Source organism: Oncorhynchus keta, chromosome 30, assembly GCF_023373465.1.
Source record: "Oncorhynchus keta strain PuntledgeMale-10-30-2019 chromosome 30, Oket_V2, whole genome shotgun sequence".
Lineage (NCBI taxonomy): Eukaryota > Metazoa > Chordata > Actinopteri > Salmoniformes > Salmonidae > Oncorhynchus > Oncorhynchus keta.
Genome location: NC_068450.1, coordinates 33832743 through 33855986, shown reverse-complemented (window position 1 = coordinate 33855986; position 23244 = coordinate 33832743). Strand labels below are relative to the sequence as shown.

General features: G+C 42.3%; 1 long non-coding RNA gene across 2 annotated transcripts in view; it reads left to right on the top strand.

Annotated features, from left to right (window-relative positions):
* Positions 1–16408, top strand: part of LOC118372131 (uncharacterized) — a 29930-nt gene extending 13522 nt beyond the window's left edge. Inside the window, exons 3-5 of one of the 2 annotated variants that reach the window (XR_008087532.1) lie at positions 9582–9675; positions 13196–13312; positions 15860–16408. This is a non-coding gene — a long non-coding RNA (uncharacterized LOC118372131). The remainder of the gene's footprint in view (positions 1–9581; positions 9676–13195; positions 13313–15859) is intronic. The other variant, XR_004823155.2, reaches the window with a different exon arrangement.
* Positions 16409–23244: the final 6836 nt, after the last annotated feature.

The window sequence follows — 23244 nt, the reverse complement described above, 5'->3', positions numbered from 1 at the left end:
ATAATGATTATCTCCCTCAGATTCTGTGGTGTCACTATGTCGACCTGAGATACTATTGAGCACCGTCAAATAGAAAAGCATCCCTCACAATGAAAGAAGATTATCCATAGCCGGGGAATGAGGTGGCGGGTTTCTTTGTCCTGGCAGGCTGAAATATCCTTAAAACACCCCGTAATAAGACAAGCAGCAGGCATACGCCACAGACAGACAGACAGTGAGATAGTAGAGTGACTACGCCAGAGACAGTGAAAAGAAGGGCTCCATCTGGAGATTACAGCGAACATACAGAAATCCTTTGAGACTAAAAATGGCTGACTCAGGAAGCCAAGCACTAGCAGAATGAGTCACGTATCCAACTACGACATCCCCTATCTGTAAGCATCTGTATTACACAGACAGAAAACAGCACCATACTATAGGACCCTTATAGGAAATCATGTTCAGCTGCTAGGATTTGATGATCATACCCCATTCTTGACAGTAACGATTTCATAAAGCCTTTTTTGGCTCGATCACTGTGGCTGCAACATTGCTGGAGCTCTGTTACTCATGGGTGATCCTAAAAGCAGTCTGCACTGCTGTAGTGGCTCATACACGCCTCGCACTCTAAAGTGTGGCGGTAATTTATCCTCTCCCAAGGGGGGTTACAAGGCAGATAGAGATCACACGACTGGATGACCTGACAGTCTATTCCACAGTACACTCTTCCTCTCCTCCCTACCACACACACACACACACTGTGACACAGGTGCACAAGCATGCATACAAAAAACATCCCTTAAGCACACCACAGCTCCCTTTCATCGCAACTAGAGTGCAAAGGCTCATTCCTTGCTCTGGTTGGTCGGTCTCCTGCTTTCTTAAGGTTATAGTCTATTCTGTTTGTTTCAGTGTGTTTAATGAGCTCGCCGGGATTCTGAGTGAAGACATAAGAATCTATAGGGACCCATGGTAGTCCATGACCACGTACATCCTCCTTCTAGAGAATACAACTAAAACTCTCAGAATATCATAAATATATTTGTGAGAAAAGTTTTCAAACATTGCTCATCTTTTAATGTAGTTTCATGTGATGTTTGGCTGTGTTCAATCATTCTACAAATGAAAATAAAACATCTCTTGAGGTTTGCTGCCAATGTGAGCAGAGTATTTTCTCTCCACTGGTTTTCACAGAAAGAGAGACTCATAAGCTCTTCAAAGATGAGTATTATTTAGAGACTACAATTCATTTGGCAGCTCATATTTTCTGCTCTCAAAGAGCTCAAGCTAGTTTGAGACATACTGTGGGTTGTTTTCATCAGAAGAGAAGAGAAAGAATTTGGCTTGGTCCGAGAACTCACATTCCCCACCCCCTTTTCAAAGATGGACCTTTTTTCATCTCCTAGTGGTCTAGCACATTAGTGTGGTGACTATGTGCTTCACAGGTGGGAGTCTGCCTCCATCAAATAAGCCAGTTCACTAAGGACGGGATTTGGCGCTGTTATTTTTCTATTAGGGAAGAATTATGCTAAGCCTTCAGAAGCCATCTTTGTGTTGCTATGGCAGCCCATATTTCCTGCCGGGTTGTGACCTTGAATGACTACAGTGCAAAGCCAAGTAGCACCGAGACCCTTTGAGGATTAGAAATGTGGACCTCATAGTTATGCAAAACACCTCAGATATGATTGAACCTTGAAAGGCTGAATGACAAGTTTATTGAGATCGCCGCTCTTTTCATCTGATCATTGTCAGTCGAACGTTCCCAATCACTTGGTATCCGTTGATCTGCAGCTTTTCTGCTTGCTTTTGTCTAGGTCAGATCTCTCTGCCAGGAATTTGGTGGGCTTTTCATTTATCCAGACACCAAATAGCCTTATACTTCATATTAATCCGTTGTGTCGTTATGTAACAAGATGAATCACGTGATTATATTGATGCAAATAAAAAAAAAGTAAAAGCCTAACATCTGATGGTATATCCATCACTTTGCTCAATAAAACATCTGCATTTCAATGGATAATTCCTCTGATGCAGAGATTATAGTGCATGCTGGTTACTGTGGCCTTAAAGCGCTCTGGTTTATAGCTTTAAATTATTAATAGTTCAAAAGTATTTAATCAATACTACTATACTGAGGGAACTTGCAAAGATCACCCCCCAAATCAATTGACATGAGTTTTTTTTTTGGACTGTTTTACTCTAAATTTGAATCTAAACGTTGGTTTTGATGTGTAGCCTACACAGCTGGAATGTTAATCAACTGTGATATTCATTGAAAGTTTGTACATTTCTTGTAATTTTCACTAGTGTTTTCAGGCCAGCCTTCAAAGTCTCAAATGTATTTTCAAGAGAGATGTGTAGACAGCAACTGAAAGCTAACACAAGGATGGGGCTTTGAACATACGAGACTGATACTATTGTGGTCACAAAGCACAACAGGAGACTACTTTGAAGAGGAAAGGGCTTTTTGGGTATCAGATTTCATCTTGGAAATAGTGTCAGAATACAAGCTCAAGTATTAGACCTGTTGAAACGGCATATTAGGACTAGAGAAACCAGGTTTGAGTTTAGAGCCACTTCCTTGACTGCTCCCAACTGAAGATTGGGAAAGGTCAAGACTTACTTCAGAGTTTAAACCCAGGATTAGATAGAACACTATGTTTTAGCGTAGATTTAGTTGCCCCTCTCAACCCATCAGGATTCAGATGGGAAAGGGGACTTGCTATGCAAAGAACAACTTGACAATTTAGAGTTTTTACAAAATAAAGTGTTGCTATCAGAGCAAAATCTTGCCGTTGGCTTGAGAATTTATCAGTTTCAAGATCAAGCTGTGTCCTTGTCAGTTGATGGGTCTGTAGAAGACGTTACACTTTCAGACTATATCTATGCCATGTCAATTTGGATGCTTCTGGAGTAGAAACAAACTCGACACTAGCCACTCTCACCAACATGATTTTGACAAATACTTGTCAGTTACCCATCTCCTCTAGCAACTTAATCAATCTCCGAGGTCCCAAGGAAGTAGGACTGTGAGTATAGATCTCTGTGTTTTTGTTCCTCAACCTTCTGCAATGAAATAGTTCTAGTCTTTTGTGTCAGTGTTCGGTTTTGACAAAAGTGACATTCACATATTGGGTTGTTCTGTTGTCACAGTCGTGCCTGGCTTAAAGTGCTCTCCATGTGAGGTTTAGTCCTCTTTGATGTCAGGGTCTCCAGAGATCCGGTTTGAGCATGCTATCTGCTTCAACAGTTCTCTCCCGGCCTCTCATGCAGAGAGTGACACAGGAACTGCCAGAGCAGAGATTGACTCTTTCATTTCCTACCAACTACAAATGAAGGATGCTTAGAAAGTAAATTCAGGGGGTGCCAAGCACATTGCAATATTCTGTTGCAACTACTGAAGAAACGGTTGTTTATCATTAGGCTACAGTCTAAGCTTAACATTCTGTTTAATCAATGCTCTGTGGCAACATCCACCACATCCAAACTCAGAGAGCAACATTAACACGAACATAATTATTTTTCCAAGCAAATCTCAAATCTGTCATAAATGAATAGTTAATGATGTAATCACTAATTGTTATGCACCAAAAGTGCCACCTTCTAATAAAAACAAAGATGTCAAACTCAAAATAACAGAGGTCATGCTATTCCAAACTCTGAAAGTGAATCAAGCTCATCTGTTCCCATGTCACAAGGATATAATTAGAGAATCCATGAAGAGAGAAAAAAATCCATAATACTGTTGATTGATTCATTGAAATTGAAAGAAATATGGGATAGTAGTTGAACTATTTCATTTACACGAACGTCACAATTTGCCATTTACTCCTCCCCTCATTAGACAACGTGCATCTTAACTGGAATGTACAATTTCACGAAGAAAAGGCTTGATTAATAATGATCTGGTAATCGTGTTTTATGCCTGTAAAGGCGGGAACACGTCCCTCGCGCCGGTTCACCTGAGATGCAACCTGAGCGCCACGTGACACTCGGGATTAGTGGCAATTAAAGAAGAATTCTCCAATGTACCGTATGAATTTACCTGACAGTGCCAAAATAATCATCCACCCTTCGTGAAATACGTTATTAAGGGAACCCCAAAGACTGACATCTGAAATGGGAAGTGTATTTAAAAATGGCTGTGAGTCAAACTAGGGAATTTCTCTTATTTATAAAAAATAATTAAACGAATGATTGATTGTAGGCTAAATAAAGGATTGCGGACAGTTTTGTCCATACGTGATTGTAGGTGAAATATTTGTTTGGTGTGGTATTATTTCAAACTGGAGAGGGCCGGGTTTTTGCAATGGTTAAATAGTTTGCAATATATTTCACATTCCTTCCAATGTCAGTCCTTCGCCAGTTCAGGCTATGTAACATTGTCACGTTTTCATTTAGGCTAAATAACTGTTAAATTGTTGTTGCCTTTTAGGGGGAGGGAGATATTTCTGTTAAATAATGAAGCAATGAATCCGTTTGTAGAAACGACATGCTTTAATATCATGTAACAGCAAGCGGTTTTACCTTTGTAACCCAAATTGTGAGTCATACAAAAACGGATATGATATCACATGTGTAGGGTAAACTTAGAGAAAGACAGAGCCATGCACCAGATGTGCTCCAATTGGGGTCTACCCTCACATGGCGGGTTATATGCAACTATCAATATTTACACTGTTCAAGGAACACATTCAGTTAAAGGTCACAGTTTCGATTGGCCATGTTATATCCTCTTAGAAAAAAAGATTCCGGATAGAAGCAAAAAGCTTGCTTCATCTGTGGAACCCCTTAAGGTTCTAAATAGAACATACATTTTTTTCCCATACAGAACCCCAATGGATCCCATATAGAACCTCAGCCATTGTTGGTTCATTGAAGAAGAACCCCCGGGGTTCTGATGAAATAACCCTACAAAACGGTTCTATATAGAACCTATAGGGGTGCCACATGAAGCAACCAATAGAAGCTTTTTGGTTCTATCCAGAACCTTTTTAAGAGTATACTGTAATGTCTGCCATCAGTGGGCTATGGAAGAAAGACATTTGAGGTGAATTGTGTTTACATTTAGATAATCATACAGTGACGTCTTGCAGGTGTCATAAAGTTCTGCATTTGATTGGAGCAGACATTGTGCCTTTTTAACCTGTTGAGACATTATAGGCCTAATAAAATAATGCCATATTTTGAGATAGCTAAATATTGTCTTGATAGAACATGAACAAATGTTCCTCGTATGACCCATTGTTTTCCATCCAATTCAACATTTGTTATAATTGGCTATTTAAGGACTAACTCCTATTTGTTATTTTATTTTGTTATTGGATTTCCTATATTGGCAATTTTGCAGACCCATAATGTTTAATAGCCAATAGTCCGATGGCTAATTTCATATAGTGTAATGATTTCTAAGACGGACAGCCTTTTCTTAATTCAAGAAAATTAAAAGCTGAACTATGAAAACAAAACAAAAAAGCATTGCGGTTATGGTTTATCATACCAAATTCCAGATTGAAATAATTGCTGACCCATTACAAAGGCCAGTAAGGGCTGTGGAAATCATGTAGGCGTTGGCCTAGGCTAAACCCCAACTGAACGCAACTTGTAGACTAAACGAAACCTCAAATATTTCAGATTGTTATGTTTGCGTGATTTTAATTAGATACGACAATTTATCCCACAAAAGTGTTCTGTGACAAATTGGAATATGCTGCTAATTTACAGTAGCCAACATTTGTCACACACTTCAGAAATCAGATATTGATGTTTTGATGATTGTACTGCACACAATTTAAAGCCTATTTTATTCACAATTAAAATATGCAAAATATCTCTTCTTCATAGTAGCATATTACGAAATAGTCTGTCTATTTATCTCGAAGTTGGAAAATGGTGTTATTCTCTTAAATTATTAATTGACACCGTAAAATAGGCCATAGCCTAGCCTTGCTTGCTGACTGCATTCACAGGTGTGTTTTGGTGGACATGGCTCGTCCTTCGGGGGTGAAACTGTTTAGGACACTTTAGAATATACCAAAATAAAGTTACAATGGGATTGATTCAAAGCTCCTGAAATGTTCTCCGCATATCGTCCAGAAAAGGTCCCTTTTCAACTCTGGCATTTATGTCCGGTGAAAAAAAAAGATGAGGCCCTCCTCTATCCCATGTAAACACGGCCCTATGCATTGTGTAAATTACGTGGATTAGCCCCCCCTTTGTTGCCAGAACACTGGACCTCAGTGTACACACAGGGACTGACTGATTCAAGCCTCCTCCAAAGACATTTGGCCTTAACTCTCACTGACAAAGTTAAGGAAGTGTTACATCCATTCACTATTTAAATAACTAACATTTCAACCGGAAATAGGTCGTCAGAAAGTAGGCCTACCTGTCATTGTTGAATATATATCAGTTGTTTTCGGTGTTTGGAAAAATATGATTGTGATGTGGATACAAACGTGACTTCTGATTTCACCTTTGAAACTTCGTCAAAGTAGAACGGTATGAAACACTGCATACATTTGGTTTTGTACCGAGAAATTGAAATTACCTTATGTCAAGGTAATTTCCTGGTTTGGCCCCGGAAAGGACTTTACCTTATTTTCTATCATTTCAATTTCAATTAGTTGAATTGTTCACAATAATATTATGTAGGGTATTAGAGCATAGGAGCAGTGTGTATAATTATATTGAGCAAGGAAACAACAGTTGAAAAAGTATTATTAGTGTCCAATGCAATAGCAGGGTCAATACTGAATAGAAGGGGGGTCGAATAATACATAGGCTAGTAGGATCTAATCCATAAGTTAAAGATGGCAAATTGTTTCCCGAAATTGGTTCGAGGTTTATGAGTGTGAATGTTTTCTCAGGTGACTCTGATTAAGTGTGTGTGTGTGTGTGTGTGTGTGTGTGTGTGTGTGTGTGTGTGTGTGTGTGTGTGTGTGTGTGTGTGTGTGTGTGTGTGTGTGTGTGTGTGTGTGTGTGTGTGTGTGTGTGTGTGTGTGTGTGTGTGTGTGTGTGTGTGTGTGTGTGTGTGTGTGTGCGCGCGCCGACTAGGTGAAAAGTCTATCGACGTGCCCTTAACCCTAATTGCTCCTGTAAGTCACTCTGGTTAAGAGCTTCAGCTAAATGACTAAACTGTAAATGTGGGTTTTCCTATTTTAGTTGACATATTATTGAAAAAATGGTCTGCAGTCAGATATGAAACGTTTTAAAAGATTGTAACGCCTAATAACTTATTTATTTTGTTTATGCCATAGCCTAAACCTAAAGACGAACATGTATTTGTTTGATTGATGGCTCACTAAAAGTGAACGATACAAATTTCAGAGTCCCGATTATTCTATTTCGTTATAGGCCATTTCTAAAATATGTGCGCCTAAATTGAGTTAAAAGCGTAATATTTATTCTTTTTGAAAAGACGACATGAAATTACCACTCATAAATAAAACAAGTCAAATATTAAACTAGGGACTGGATAAATGATGTAAGTGTGTCAGAAATGTGTTCTCAAATTGGGATCTTGTACAAAGTAAAGTTTGCTTTTTAGTTGTACATTTTCTCGCACCTGACACTAACCTTACCTAAAGCATCATTTTTGTTTGCTATGAATGTACACAGGTTGTCACACGCCTTGTATTAAATGACCAAATCTGGAGCGAAAATAACCGCTTTTTATCCTCAAATCCCGATGTTTCTGTAGTCTAATATAACGTCACATTCTTATCATCACAATTTTTTATACTTTCCCGAAACATCTGTGTTTCGGTTGCCTAGTTGCTTCTATAGAGAGGTCTGAAAAGATTGTGACAGAAAATGATTGAAACGCAGCAAGGCTCTGATAAATTCATTTGTGATAGGACATCACAATTAGTGAAAGTATGTCTAATAAATGACTCATTTAGTTCATTTCTTATCATTTTACGTGGATGATTTGAAACCAACTTAGAATACCGTGACACGATTTTGTGTGGATAGGCTAGCAAGATGATATGATGGCAAAATAAGCTAGAATGTCTACTTGAAAGAGATATGTATTCTAATGTGTTGAAGATTCTATTCTAAATAGGTTGTTCGGCATTGTATAGGTATTGCCCATGTAAACAAATAGCAGACCAAGTGATTTAAACAGGGATAAACTCAACAGCTCGTTTTCTTCACCTGTCGCATCCAACTTCCCCCCTCATTGATGTAAAAAGTAAACAAGTAAAGGAGTAAACGATTGTCTGTCATTCAATCTTTTGTCAAACTCGTGGTTCACCCCTTTTGTCAAGTCAAAATACAAACGACCCTGTAAAAAAATGTAACTTTTATCCAAATAAGCCTATTTGAAAGTCAAAAGGCAATATCCTAAAGGTCTCATTGTGAAATCGTCTGAATTTGGATAGTGGGTTGAAATTGTTATCGAAGCGTGAATAGGTACATTAAAATATAGAAAAGGTAGAAAACAATTTGCTGTAAGTTAATAGAATAGTTTTACAGAAGAAAGTCTTGCCTTGACGAAAGTTGACAGCTCTGGATAAGAGCGTCTGCTAAATGACTTAAATGTAATGTAATGTAATGTGGTGTTTGTTTTGCCGGCTATGGGAACGAATTACACTTTAAATCAGTTTTTTTTCCGCTCCTGCGCACCTGTGATGTATTGAGAACTTGACTTCAGGTGTGCAAAAGTTGATCTATTTAACGAATTTTAATTGATTTGACAAAAATAATCATTTCTAGAGACGCATGTGCTCATTTTCCAAGTAATTTATCAGCCATGTTGTTCGATGCAGGAATCCAATGCGCAAAACGAATCCGATCATGACTGTCCAATTTGAAGGCCATATAATGTTCAAATTTAGGCCTGTAGCTAGAAAAATGTACTTCTTTGTAAACCTGTCTCTTACCTGTCAATTGTCAATCCAACTGAAATAATGTGGTACCCCTCCTTTATGCTTGAATGTGTGTTTTGTTATGGTCTGATTTGTAAAAATATATTGATCTATAAATTGATCTATAGTATAATCGTAAACCAGAATGCATTGATATGGTGACCAACATAACACAGTGTTGATATTCATGAAACATTTTCAGTTAATTCAATTATGTTGATGCATATCGTCATATTTTACAAAGTAGCCTATTATGAGTAATTCCTTTATTTTGTCTCTGTGTCTGTTAGTCTTCCAGTCAGCAGACCCCATGCAGGCATAGCTTGAACTTGAAAACAATGTATTTAAATCAGCTGCAGTCATAAAACCATCAAAACTGCTCAAATTAAGGACAATGGTAGATTTGAGCTGCTATTTGAATAACAAGACACATGTTTTGCGGTGATGTATGGTGCAGTGAATCGTAATGAATCGTCTAAAAATGGATCCTGGATGGACTCATGTTCATCATTAGGGGTTCACTCATACAACTCACTGCCAATATCAATTTACCATATTTGAAAAGGTAAATACACCATAAAACCCAGAAAAGATGCACCAAGAGCCACATCTATCAATATTTTTTCCTTTTGAAAGTGTGACCTGATGTACTTGTATGATCCTGTCATTGTTTTGTCTAGTCCAGGCTGCAGACGGTGTTAATTGGGCTGTATTTGACTTTGTGTGCAGGAAGAGCCAACGGAAAATCTGACCATGAAGTTTGCCAGGCTGTGGATCGTCCAGCGCTGCAACCACAGAAAGTCATTCTCCATCCATATTAAAGGTATATAAAGATTGTCAACATTTTTTTTGTGAAATGCACATCATATGTCATGGTGGTACTGGGCAAAAGAAAAGTGCATAATAAAATAGAAGAGAAAATCAATCCATTTTTACTTTTTATTTTTTATTTAACCAGGTAGGCTAGTTGAGAACAAGGTCTCATTTACAACTGTGACCTGGCCAAGATAAAGCAAAGCAGTGCAACACATACAACAACACAGTTACACATGGGATAAAGAAACGTACAGTCAATAACACAATAGAAAAGTCTATATACAGTATGTGCAAACGTAGTAAGATAAGATAGTTAAGGCAATAAATAGACCATAGTGGCAAAATAATTACAACTTAGCAATTAAACACTGGAGTGATAGATGTACAGAAGATGAATGTGCAAGTAGAGACACTGGGGTGCAAAGGAGCAAAAAAAATTATAATGGGGATGAGGTAGTTAGATGGGCTATTTACAGATGGGCTATGTGCAGGTGCAATGATCGGTAAGCTGCTCTGACAGCTGATGCGTAAAGTTAGTGAGGGAGATATGAGTCTCCAGCTTCAGTGATTTTTGCAATTTGTTCCGGTCATTGGCAGCAGAGACCTGGAAGGAAAGTCGGCCAAAGGAGGAATGGCTTTGGGGATGACCAGTGAAATATACCTGTTGGAACACGTGCTACGGGTGGGTGCTGCTATGGTGACCAGTGAGCTGAGATAAGGCGGGGCTTTACCTAGCAAAGACTTATAGATGACCTGGAGCCAGTGGGTTTGGCGACGAATATGAAGCGAGGGCCAGCCAACGAGAGCATAGTGGTGGGTAGTATATGGGGCTTTGGTGAGCATAGTGGTGGGTAGTATATGGGGCTTTGGTGACAAAACGGATGACACTGTGATAGACTACATCCAATTTTCTGAGTAGAGTGTTGGAGGCTATTTTGTAAATGACATCGCCGAAGTCAAGGATCTGCAGGATAGTCAGTTTTACGAGGGTATGTTTGGCAGCATGAGTGAAGGATGCTTTGTTGTGAAATAGGAAGCTGATTCTAGATTTAATTTTGGATCGGAGTTGCTTAGTGTGAGTCTAGAAGGAGAGTTTACAGTCTAACCAGACACCTAGGTATTTGTAGTTGTCCACATATTGTAAGTCAGAACCGTCCAGAGTAGTGATGCTAGAAGGGTGGGTATGGGCAGCGATCGGTTGAAGAGCATGCACTTAGTTTTGCTTGCATTGAAGAGCAGTTGGAGGCCACGGAAGGACTGTTGTATGGCATTGAATCTCGTCCAGAGGTTTGTTAACACAGTGTCCAAAGAAGGGCCAGAAGTATACAGAATGGTGTCGTCTGCGTAGAGGTGTATCCGAGAATCACCAGCAGCAAGAGCAACTTCATTGATGTATACAGAGAAAATAGTATGCCCGAGAATTGAATCTTGTGGCACCCCCATAGAGACTGCTGAACTCTATCTGAGAATTAGTTGGCGAACCAGGCGAGGCAGTCATTTGAGAAACCAAGGCTGTTGAGTCTGCCGATAAGAATGTGGTGATTGACAGAGTCGAAAGCCTTGGCCAGGTCGATGATTACGCCTGCACAGTATTGTCTTTTATCGATGGTGGCTATGATATCGTTTAGAATACCAATACCAATGTCAGGTCAACCAATGGGTGAGAGAGATTGTTACAGAGGAGATGGTAGAGCATACAGTGTACTTCCCTGTTGACAATTGTTACAGTTTTTCTTCCTCCATTGATGTTTTGAGATTGGACTGTAGCTCGAATAGTACTTTAGCACATAGGGTTCACCAATTGGTGGCACCTCGTTAGTCAGTATGTGTTCCACCTGTGCTGGTTGGTCCATCTCGTTAGTTGGAATGGGGTTTCCATCTGTACTGGCACAGGTGATATTTAAGAGCGGCTGGCCCAATCCTCCAGTTGTCTTGAGAGATGTGGAGGGTCAACACCTTTAGTTGGCTCTCCCTGTTTGATTTCTAGAAAGACAATCCTTTATCTGTTCTTCCCTGTTTTTGTTTTGCTCCACTTTTTGGTATGCTTCCTGTCTTTAAGTTTGGTGTGGGTTTATCTTTTGTTTGCCTCTTAGTGGGTGCTCATGGTGGGTGTTTTTTAGGTCCCAGTTCTTGTTGCCAGTCAACTTTCAGTGGACACCCCCATGAGTGTCTTTCAGAACTACTCCTAAAACCCCACCTGTTTCGTTTTGGTTGTTGTCAGTGACTCTTTGTTAGTTCCTCCTTCTGTTTGAGTGACATTTTTGGTTTTATAGGCTGTGGAATGTAACAAGAATACAGTGTACAGGTGCATGTACCTTTTAAAGATGAGAGAGAGAGACTCTAAAGGTAATCTGGGCAGAAGGAGGACCCTGGTTGCAGTAGAGAAAGGCTGGAGCAGAAGGGAAAGCGAGCAGACCATAGCATTTAAAAAACAATTACCCCCCTTTCTCCACAATTGGTAGTAGTTACAGTCTTGTCTCATCGCTGCAACTCCCGTACGGACTCGGGAGAGGCGAAGGTCGAGAGCCACGCGTCCTCCAAAACACAACCCAACCAAGCCGCACTGCCCATCCAACTCGGAAGCCAGCTGCACCAATGTGTCGGAGGAAACACCATACACCTGGCGACCTGATCAGCGTTCACTGCGCCCAGGCCCGCCACATGAGTCGCTAGTGCACAATGGGACAAGGACATCCCTGCCGGACAAACCCTCCCTAACAGGGACGACGCTAGGCCAATTGTGCCCCATGGGCCTCCCGGTCGCGGCCGGCAGCGACAGAGCCTGGACTCAAACCCAGAATCTCTGTGCCTTAGACCACTGTGCCACCCGGGAGGCTGCGACGATAGCATTATGGTTGAGGTAGTGAGTGAGGTAGTGTCATCCTAATGTCAGTGAAGCCAAGGTGAGGAGGCAGATAGGATAGACAGGAACAACTGGCCTGACACAGAACAGGTGGATTCATATGCCTTCATACAAAGATCAAGATAGGAAGATGACCCCATTGTCACATTGTATAGTTCATATTCCAAACCACTGGTTATCAATCTATAAGCATGTGTGTCCAAGTGTTTATGTGTGTGTGACCCCTGTGTTGAGGCAGCCACGTCCCTTGAACACACCAGGCTCCCTTCTAGCAGGAGCAAGTTAACATTCTACTATATTCTCTCCCCCCTCCCTTTCCCTTTGTCCTAAGAGGGCAATTAAGGAAACAAACGTTTTCCCCCAGATTAGCTGACTGCCAGCTTTGCATACTAATGTAATGCCAAGTGGTTACAAATAGTGAGTGCTCTAATTACCGCCACTGTTTTCAATCAGAAATTGCTCGATTTCCCAGGATGAGGTCTCCATGGCTGGAGAAAAAAAACACAACCTGACAGAAGCTATAGACAATCATCATCTGTGTGTGTGTGTGTGTGCGTGCGTGTGTGCGTGTGTGTGTGTCCGTGTGTGACTGTGTGAGGGTGTGTGTGTGTGTGTGTATGTATGCAAATAATCTCATCTGCCTTTCTCTGTGTGTGCATCTCAGCCCTCTCCATCACTGGTGCCCCTGACAACACAGGAAATGGATCCCACCCGACGGCAGACTCAGCCTCCACACTGTTTATCACCACAATTATCCCCCATTCATTCACAGGCTTATAAGGTAAACTGCCATTCAGTGATGTGAAACCACAGGTCTGGACTGGCAATTTGATGTAATTGTGCCGCTGTGATCATCTGTAGTCGGAACTAGGCACCTCATTTACTGTGGCATTCTATTGGAGGGAGAAAATTAGAACGAATGAGTCTTTGATTTTTGGAGAGGGACAATGGTGTAGTATAATGTGGCTGAGATCAAACAGAATGGAGGTAGATGTAGAAAGGGGCAGCCTGCTGGATGCATCGACCAAGCCCAGGGAGGGGAGGGGGGACATCCTCCCACTACCATGGCACAGAGCACTGTGAACCCGGTGACAAGGACATGTTCCCTGGCTGGGCCTGAGAGTGGGTCTGGGTCCCCCCAAAGGACACGCACACAGGACCCGTCCAGGACCCCATCCGCTGGCCTTAACTGACCTTTAGCTAATGGAGGTCTGGCCTCTGATCAATGCACTGCGAGACTGGCGGAAACCATCTTGCCTTTTCTTTCTGAGAGCGGGGATGGAGGGGGCAAGGGGGACAAAGGGGACAGAATTGGACAGAGCCAGGAGCCAACATGGGGCCATCGACCCTGCCACTCTCCCATCCTGTAGGTGATATCTGTGCCAGCGGGCCTGGGGATGGTAATGTCACTCTGCCCTGCCACTGAGGAAGGACAGCCAACCACTCTGTCTCTGTCTCTATGCTGTAGGGAGGGAAAGTCAGTGCAGATCCACTTGTGAATGTCAGATTCATCTATAATAATGGCTATTATGGCTTTGTGGTTGAATTTTATCAGTAGGCTATACGGCAGTTAAGAATCTTGTGAAAAACCAAATGTTTATGACAAGTTTATGGCCAATTTTGCATTGAAACTCTCTTTAGTTGTCCTCATAGGATAACCCTTTTTGGTTCCAGGTATAACCCTTTTGGGTTCCATGTAGAACCCTCTGTGGTTTGGGATGAGTTGGACCTCAGAGTGAAGGAATAGCAGCCAACAAGTGCTCAGCATATGTGAGAACTCCTTCAAGACTGTTGGAAAAGCATTAAATAAAGAAAAACCCTTGAATGAGTAGGTGTGTCCAAACTTTTGACTGGTATTGTACATGGAACCCCAAAGCGGTTCTATCTGGAACCAAAAAGGGTCCATGAAAGGGTTCCCCTATGAGTACAGCCGAATAAAAAACACTTTACGGTTCTCTGTACGAGCCAGATGGTTCACTACTGTACCTTTCATCATAGTAGCCTCTGAGGCACATCCCACATTACCATAGAACAACAAATGAATAACAGCCTTTGTATCGTAATGAGATACACGCTTCCTAACAATGATGCAAAGCAATTCATATGACCAACTGCAGATAAATCACATTCCATATGGAGAGGGACAAAAGCTCAGAGATAGATTTGGCACGGTTTGCTCTTTTTATTAACATTAACAGCAATGTGATACTCAAACCTCCTGTGACCTTTTCAAAGTATGCCCTATTCTCATAAGAGCCACTCATTAGGACAAGCAGAAGGAAAAGTGCAGAGAGAGAGAGAGAGAAAGCTTGAAAGTGCACAGAGTACAGTCCAAAAATGACATTATAAACATGATTATCATATTGGAAATGCATAGAGATGTCATGCGGTCACTGCGGGCCAGCGGTAGGGCATACTGTCTGTGTGTGATTACTATGCAGTTACACTTAGGCCCGCTGACGGACCGACTGAGGAGGATACGAGGCAATCTTAGCGGGGCATGTCTGGCCTATGACAGGCTCAACTTGCTAGCGTTTCCTCCTTATCGGGAGCTGGGGATGACAAGACTAATTGAAAATATCCTTTGTTTTCTTCCTCACATATAAATGGATTACAGTCTTTGCCTTCATGCTTTGGTCCTATGTTTACTCAATGAGATCTGACACTAGAGTGGAGGGATAGGTCCACTCCCAATTCTATCCCACACACCTGGCCCGATTCTGCCCAATTCCATACTAACAATCAGCGCCTCAGTCTCCATCTCCCACCCTCCTGTGTCTCTTATCTAGCAGGCCAATAAACACACAAATCCCATCATACTATATACTCTACACATCTTAAAGGGATGCTTTATGCTAGCAGATAACCATAGATTTCCAGTCATTGCGCTAACGCTAGGTAACATTGGCTCACAAAACTACCTCGAACGTCCTTCATACTGGACACAGAGACATACAAATAGTGTCCACTAATTCATCTGACTCTGGGCAAGTAGATAAAGGGCCTCTTTGGCAAAATCCTGGAGTAGCCTTTTAATATATTTATAGGTGTGGTTATATGGTGTTGCGGGGCTGACACCCTTGGTCAGGGACTTACGGGGGGGTGCAGGGGAGCGAGGAGAGAGATGCAGAGAGAACCCCGTGGACCCACTGAGTGGCGTGGCAGACTCCCCAGCCTCCTGCTAGGATTTGTTGGAATGTGAGAGAGGAGGATCTCAGCGCCAGGCCAGAGCCATGCAGACTTCATGCCATCTGTCTCCCCCTCCGTCCTCCCTTTGCCAAACTCATCAGACCTTTTTTTTCTCTCCTTTTCATCCCTTGTTCACAAGACTAGGGGACATACTGGGATCTGCTAACGCACTGGAGGAAAGAATGGAGGGAAGAAATGGAAGAAGAGCTCAATAAACAAATGAATATGTATTCATGGAGTTGATGTACTGACATCCTGTACAATATACAGTATCTGTGACAGAGAAACTGAGTCTTCATGTTGTATCAACGTTTAATCACCATAAAACACTTCCAAGAGTCAGTAAAGTCAGTCAGTAAAGTCTAACACTGTAATGAAGGCATCCATGTCAAAAAATGTGTTCCTTTTAATAACAATGACCCATATGTATTTAACTTCCATTGTCCTTCAAGAATGGCTGAATATTTTCTTGTGGTGTACCTGGGTACTGTGTGGTAGTGGCACACCGTACATTATCCTGCATGAGTTAGTGAAAACAAAAGTCTGTTGTGATTCCAACTCATGCATTGTGTTATGGCAGAAACATGGCAGATTCATTATCACAACTGTTAATATGGTGTCATATCTGCCCTTCCGTTTATTGACGACCCAATAAACGGTATCATAAATAACAGTATGTTGTTGATGTGTTCATTTGAACCAGTAATGAAGTGAGGAAAACAGCCAGCTACCAACCTTCAATGACCAGGTCCACTTCTCATCCACCAATCCCTGAAAACAAACATTTTCCAACATGAAGGTTTTGACCACAGATGACACAAACACATTCCAAACAACCACTCAATCACTGCCACGTTGAGGAGGGCTCAGGATCAGGATTCAACTTGCATAAAGAAATCATAAACAGATCCCCTCATCAAATGGCTCTGTGAGTCGTGTGGTGGTCTGATGGGGTTGACCCCTCACCCTCTCCCTGTGGGGGGTGGCTGGGGAGGGGGGCACGGGAGATCACACGACGGCCCTGTTCGGGCTCCATGTCCACACAGACTGGCCTGTTCAGAGAGGGTGGAGGGGTGGAAGTGTACCCCCTCGTCCGAAAGAGAGCACCAGGTGGCAGGGATGTGGGCAGGGGGCTTTTGATGCTGACCCCTGGTCTCTGGGCTGGGATGGCCCTAGTCATTGATCCAGCCAAGGGAGGGAGGGGAGCCAGGTGCCCCTTGTGGGGCTTGGAATGAGCTGCCACAGTCTGGACGTTGAGGAGAGGAATCTGGGCCACACTGGTCCCAGTCACGCCGCTAGCCCGAGCCCCAGTGTTAACGGACTATAACATTGTTGACCGGCTATAACATTGTTGACCGGGTGATGGACTAAGGGCTTGATTCAAGCCGTATCGCCGAAGTTGAGAGCTATAGCGTGATTTAAGTTTAAATGCAATGTTCCCGCGCTTGTGGAGACTGCATTCACAGTAAACTTTGCATATGTCAGCTCAATCGGAAATTACCATCACATTGTACAATATAACGCTGAACTTCGGCGAAACGGATTGAATCAAGACCTTACATTGGCAGCAATAGGGTAAATATATATATATATATATGTATATATTTATATTTTATTATTTTACCCCAGTTTATCCAGTACGGACTCGGGAGAGGTGAAGGTCGAGAGCCATGCGTCCTCCAAAACACAACCCAACCAAGCCGCACTGCTTCTTTGACACAATGCCCACTTAACCCGGTACCCAGCCGCACCAATGTGTTGGTGACTGTGACAACGTGCACTGTGCCCTGCTCACCATAGGAGTCGCTAGTGCACGATGGGACAAGGACATCCCCTCCGGCCAAACCCTCCTGATAACCTGGACAACGAATTGTATGCCCCATGGGTCTCCCAGTCACAACAAAGCCTGAACTCGAACCCAGAATCTCTAGTGGCACAGCTAGCACTGCGATGCAGTGCCTTAGACCACTGCGCCACTCGGGAGGCCCTAAAATATGTATTTTTAACTAGTGTCGATGCATGGATTCTTTGATTGGAAACGTTTCTAATTTAAACGGGGTGATTGCTGAATATAACAGAAAGTAATGCAAGGTAACACACTGAAAAATGAATGCTGAGTGGTGGTGACTGACAGCCGTGTTAGGTACCCAACCAGATTCAAACAGGAGACACAGACAGAGCAGAATTCCTCACCATTGTCAGGGGTGTAATAACAACATCAGCCGCTACATGAATAAGAGGAAAAAACAAACACGTTTTTTAAAGTGTGATCATTGAGTGTATTATTTTGGTGCGGTGTTAAATCTGAATTTCACTCGAGTGTTGTATAAAATGCATGACTGGAATAAATAAGAGTTAGAGCAAGCCAGTGAGAAATCATTGTTACAAATGTGAGCACCATTACAAATCCATGCATAAAGCTTACTGTGGTGTAGCCAGTCTCTTTCATTCATAATGAGATGATGTCCTGCTGAAGTAGCTGGAAGAAGACATTACCTTGAAATCTGCCAGCATTCCCAACACTGTGTCTGGGCCAGGCTTGGAGGAGGGTTAGTGTTCTCAGTATCTAAGCACTGTCTATAAGATGTTTACCGCACACATACACACCTGCACACTCCACTCACACTAAAGTGCCCACGCACACACACGTGCACACACACAAGCACGTGCACACACGGAAATGAACGTGCACATACAAACACACAAAAGACAAGGACTACAATTCTGACACTTCCCTGGGGCTTGGATGTGAAAGCAGGCTGGATAGAAAAAGAATGAAGATGTGTCTGATTCCAACAGCAGCCAATAGGAGAGTAGTACCTTACACCCAGTGCTCTCTGATAGGTTCTCCTGGCACTCTTCATCCGTATCATTGTCTTTAATCACAAGCACACCGACAGTCCAACCCAGAGACAAGACCCAGGGAGGGGTGGAGGGATGGAAGGAAGGAGGGATGGAAGGAAGGAAGGAGGAACGGAACAGTAGAAGCAGCCAGGTTGTTATAATGAATCAAGTATTATAAACAGTTAGCACATCAAAAGCATACGGGGGCCATGGTATCATACATTAAAGTAACATAGTATAGCTTAATGTCTCCTAAGGCATGTTATGGTGACGCTGCTTTGATTTGAAATGCATTGTGTGCCCGGCGAATAGATTTGTGCGAGTGGAGAGCGAAAGGGTGGCGTAGGTGCAGACCATCATTTAAAAGCAACCTCATAGGCTCTTCAAAGCATTTGTGATTGAGGGTATTTAGTGTGCACTGGTGTAAAAGAGACCCAGATATTTAGCACTTACTGCTGCAGGAGAGACCCGGATATTTAGCACCTACTGGTGTAGGGGAGACCCAGATATTTAGCACTTACTGCTGCAGGAGAGACCTGGATATTTAGCACTTACTGGTGTAGGAGAGACCCGGATATTTAGCACTTACTGGTGTAAAAGAGACCCGGATATTTAGTGCTTACTGCTGCAGGAGAGACCTCGATATTTAGCACTTACTGGTGTAGGAGAGACCCGGATATTTAGCGCTTACTGGTGTAGGAGAGACCCGGATATTTAGTGCTTACTGGTGTAGGAGAGACCCAGATATTTAGTGCTTACTGGTGTAGGAGAGACCCAGATATTTAGTGCTTACTGGTTTAGGAGAGACCCGGATATTTAGTGCTTACTGGTGTAGGAGAGACCCGGATATTTAGTGCTTACTGGTGTAGGAGAGACCCGGATATTTAATGCTTACTGGTGTAGGAGAGACCCAGATATTTAGCGCTTGCCCATGTAAGAGAGACATATGATATTTAGAGCTTACTGGTGTAGGAGAGACCCGGATATTTAGAGCTTACTGGTGTAGGAGAGACCCGGATATTTAGCTCTGACTGGTGTAAGACAGACCTGGATTTTTAGAGCTTACTAGTGAAGGAGAGACCCGGAAATGTAGCACTTACTGGTGCAGGAGAGACCCAGATATTTAGTGCTTACTGGTGCAGGAGAGACCCAGATATTTAGTGCTTACTGGTGCAGGAGACCCGGGCCACGGCTGTATAAACAACAGATATGCTGGTGATGCATAGACCTACAGTTGAAGTCGGAAGTTTACATACACACTTAGGTTGGAGTCATTAAAACTTGTTTTTCAACCACTCCACACATTTCTTGTTAACAAGCTATAGCTTTGGCAAGTCGGTTAGGACATCTACTTTGTGCATGACACAAGTAATTTTTCCAACAATTGTTTACAGACAGAATATTTAACTTATAATTCACTGTATCACGATTCCAGTGGGTCAGAAGTTTACATGCACTAATTTCACGGTGCCTTTGAAGAGCTTGGAAAATTCCAAAATAATATCATGGCTTTAGAAGCTTCTGATAGGCTAATTGACATCATTTGAGTCAATTGGAGGTGTACCTGTGGATGTATTTCAAGGCCTACCTTCAAACTCTGTGCCTCTTTGCTTGACATCATGAGAAATCAAAAGAAATCAGCCAAGACATCAGAAAAAAATTGTAGACCTCCACAAGTCTGGTTCTTCCTTGGGAGCAATTTCCAAATGCCTGAAGGTACCACGTTCATCTGTACAAACAATAGTATGCAAGTATAAACACCATGGGACCACGCAGCTGTCAAACCGCTCAGGAGGGAGACACGTTCTGTCTCCTTGAGATGAATATTCTTTGGTGCGAAAAGTGCAAATAAATCCCAGAACAACAGCAAAGGACCTTGTGAAGATGCTGGAGGAAACGGGTACAAAAGTATCTATATCCACAGTAAAACGAGTCCTATATCGACATAACCTGAAAGGCCACTCAGAAAGGAAGAAGCCACTGCTCCAAAACCGCCATAAAAAAGCCAGACTACGGTTTGCAACTGCACGTGGGGACAAAGATCGTACTTTGTGGAGAAATGTCCTCTGGTCCGATGAAACAAAAATACAACTGTTTGGCCATAATGACCATCGTTATGTTTGGAGAAAAAAGGGGGATGCTTGCAAGCCAAAACACACCATCCCAACCGTGAAGCACGAGGGTGGCAGCATCATGTTTTGGGGGTGCTTTGCTGCAGGAGGGACTGGTGCACTTCACAAAATAGATGGCGTCATGAGAAAGGAAAATTATGTGGATATATTGAAGCAACATCTCAAGACATCAGTCAGGAAGTTAAAGCTTGGTCGCAAATGGGTCTTCCAAATGGAGAATGACCCCAAGCATACTTCCAAAGTTGTGGCAAAATGGCTTAAGGACAACAAAGTCAAGGTATTGGAGTGGCCATCACAAGCCCTGACCTCAATCCCATAGAAGATTTGTGGGCAGAACTGAAAAAGCATGTGCGAGCAAGGAGGCCTACAAACCTGACTCAGTTACACCAGCTCTGTCAGAAGGAATGGGCCAAATTCACCCAAATTATTGTGGGAAGCTTGTGGAAGGCTACTCGAAACATTTGACCCAAGTTAAACAATTTCAAGGCAATGCTAATAAATACTAATTGAGTGTATGTAAACTTCTGACCCATTGGGAATGTGATGAAAGAAATAAAAGCTGAAATAAATAATTCTCTCTACTATCATTTCACATTCTTAAAATAAAGTGGTGATCCTAACTGACCTAAAACAGGGAATTTTTACTAGGATTAAATGTCAGGAATTTTTCAAAACTTGCGTTTAAAGGTATTTGGCTAAGGTGTATGTAAACATCCAACTTCAATTGTACATACATACCACATGATTAATACTCAGTATAAACAACAACAACAAGATTTGGCAAAGATTTTATTCATTTTGCACCTATTATCAGATTACCGTGCACATTCACTGGAAAGAAAAATGTCTCATTTGATGTTGCAATTTCTCTTTTTCCGCCTCATAAACCATGAATCCTGAATCCTGCATTTGCCAATATTGCACTAATACTCCTTTAAAAAATGAAGACATCTTTCTCTCTCTCTCTCTCTGCCCCCGACGCCAGGCAATTATCCTAATCTACCTTCCTCCTCTGCTCCTGCTCTCCTCTCCTCCAACGCATCATGCTGCTATGGACCACCTCTGTGCCTTCATTATCAGCTTTGGGAGTGTCTAATGGCTTGGCTCTCTCACGGCGCAGTCAGATGGAGGAGAGAGAGAATGCTGCTGAGGAAGAGAGACAGAGGGACTGGGGAGCAGGGGGGGAGGGGGGACAGCACTGTAGGGAGACAGCACTAAAAGTTAACATCTCAATCACTCGGGACAATACTGCCAGAGTCTGTTAGCTTTAGCTTTTCAGATGTCACCCTGAAGACGAATGGCGTAGGGACGAGGTTGTCTGTCACATTGCAATGTCAAAGAGGTGGTGAGGGAAGGACACTTTAGAGGAGGAGACAGATTGTGTGGTGTGTGTGTGTGGGGGGGGGGGTTCTTCGACCTAAAATCCTCAAAAGTCCCCACAAGGATAGTAAAACAGGGAAAATTCTCCCTCTTGGGGACATTTCCCACGTCCCTATGAAGACAAGGGCTATTTTAGCTTAAGGGTTAGGTTTAGGTTTAGGGTTACAATTAGAGTTAGGGGTTAGTGGTTAAGTTTAGGGTTAGGGTTACAATTAGAGTAAGGGGTTAGTGGTTACGTTTAGGGTTACAATTAGAGTAAGGGGTTAGTGGTTAAATTTAGAGTTACAATTAGAGTAAGCGGTTAAGGTTAGGGTTAGGTTTAGGGTTACAATTAGAGTAAGGGGTTAAGGTTAGGGTTAGGTTTAAGGGTTACAATTAGAGTAAGGGGTTAAGGTTAGGGTTAGGGTTAGGTTTAGAGTAAGGGGTTAAGGTTAGGTTTAGGGTTACAATTAGAGTAAGGGTTTAAGGTTAGGGTGAGGGTTAGGTTTAGGGTTACAATCAGTGTAAGGGGTTAAGGTTACAATTAGAGTAAGGGGATAAGGTTAGGGTTAGGGTTAGGGAAAATAGGATTTGGAATGGAAATCAATTTTAGGTCCCCATGAGGACAGAATAACAAAATGTGTGTGTGTGTGTGTGTGCCTGTTTGTTTGTGTGACGGGATGGGCCAGCCATGGGGTGTGTTTAGGGTGACTGGTCATGTTTTGAGACGGGACAGAGCGGCTGGTGCACCACGACAGACAACATACAGCCTTGTCTCTTGGAATCAGCAAACCATTTAACGTACAGAAGGACTGGGGGTGGCAATTCAGTTGCACTTAGTTTTTTTTTTTAGACAAAATGACACCCTTGACGGTTGGAAAAATGTTGGGGTCCCTGAACAGATTTCTGCAATACGAAAATAAAACGTGTGACATCAAGACAGACATTTTCAAACCTAGTTCTGAACCCCTAAAGAGAGCAGTGACAAATGGAACCACACCCACACTCCTTCTGCACCGTGTTTTTGCTCACTCCAAAAGTGTCATATACTGTGATGTATATATTGTGATATAGAATATATTCTACATGGCACAAACATACATGGACTCATTTCAAGTGTACTGTAACTGTACATTCCATGCTCGGAGGAGCGGCACATATTGAGATGGTCAAACGCGTGTCTCTGCTT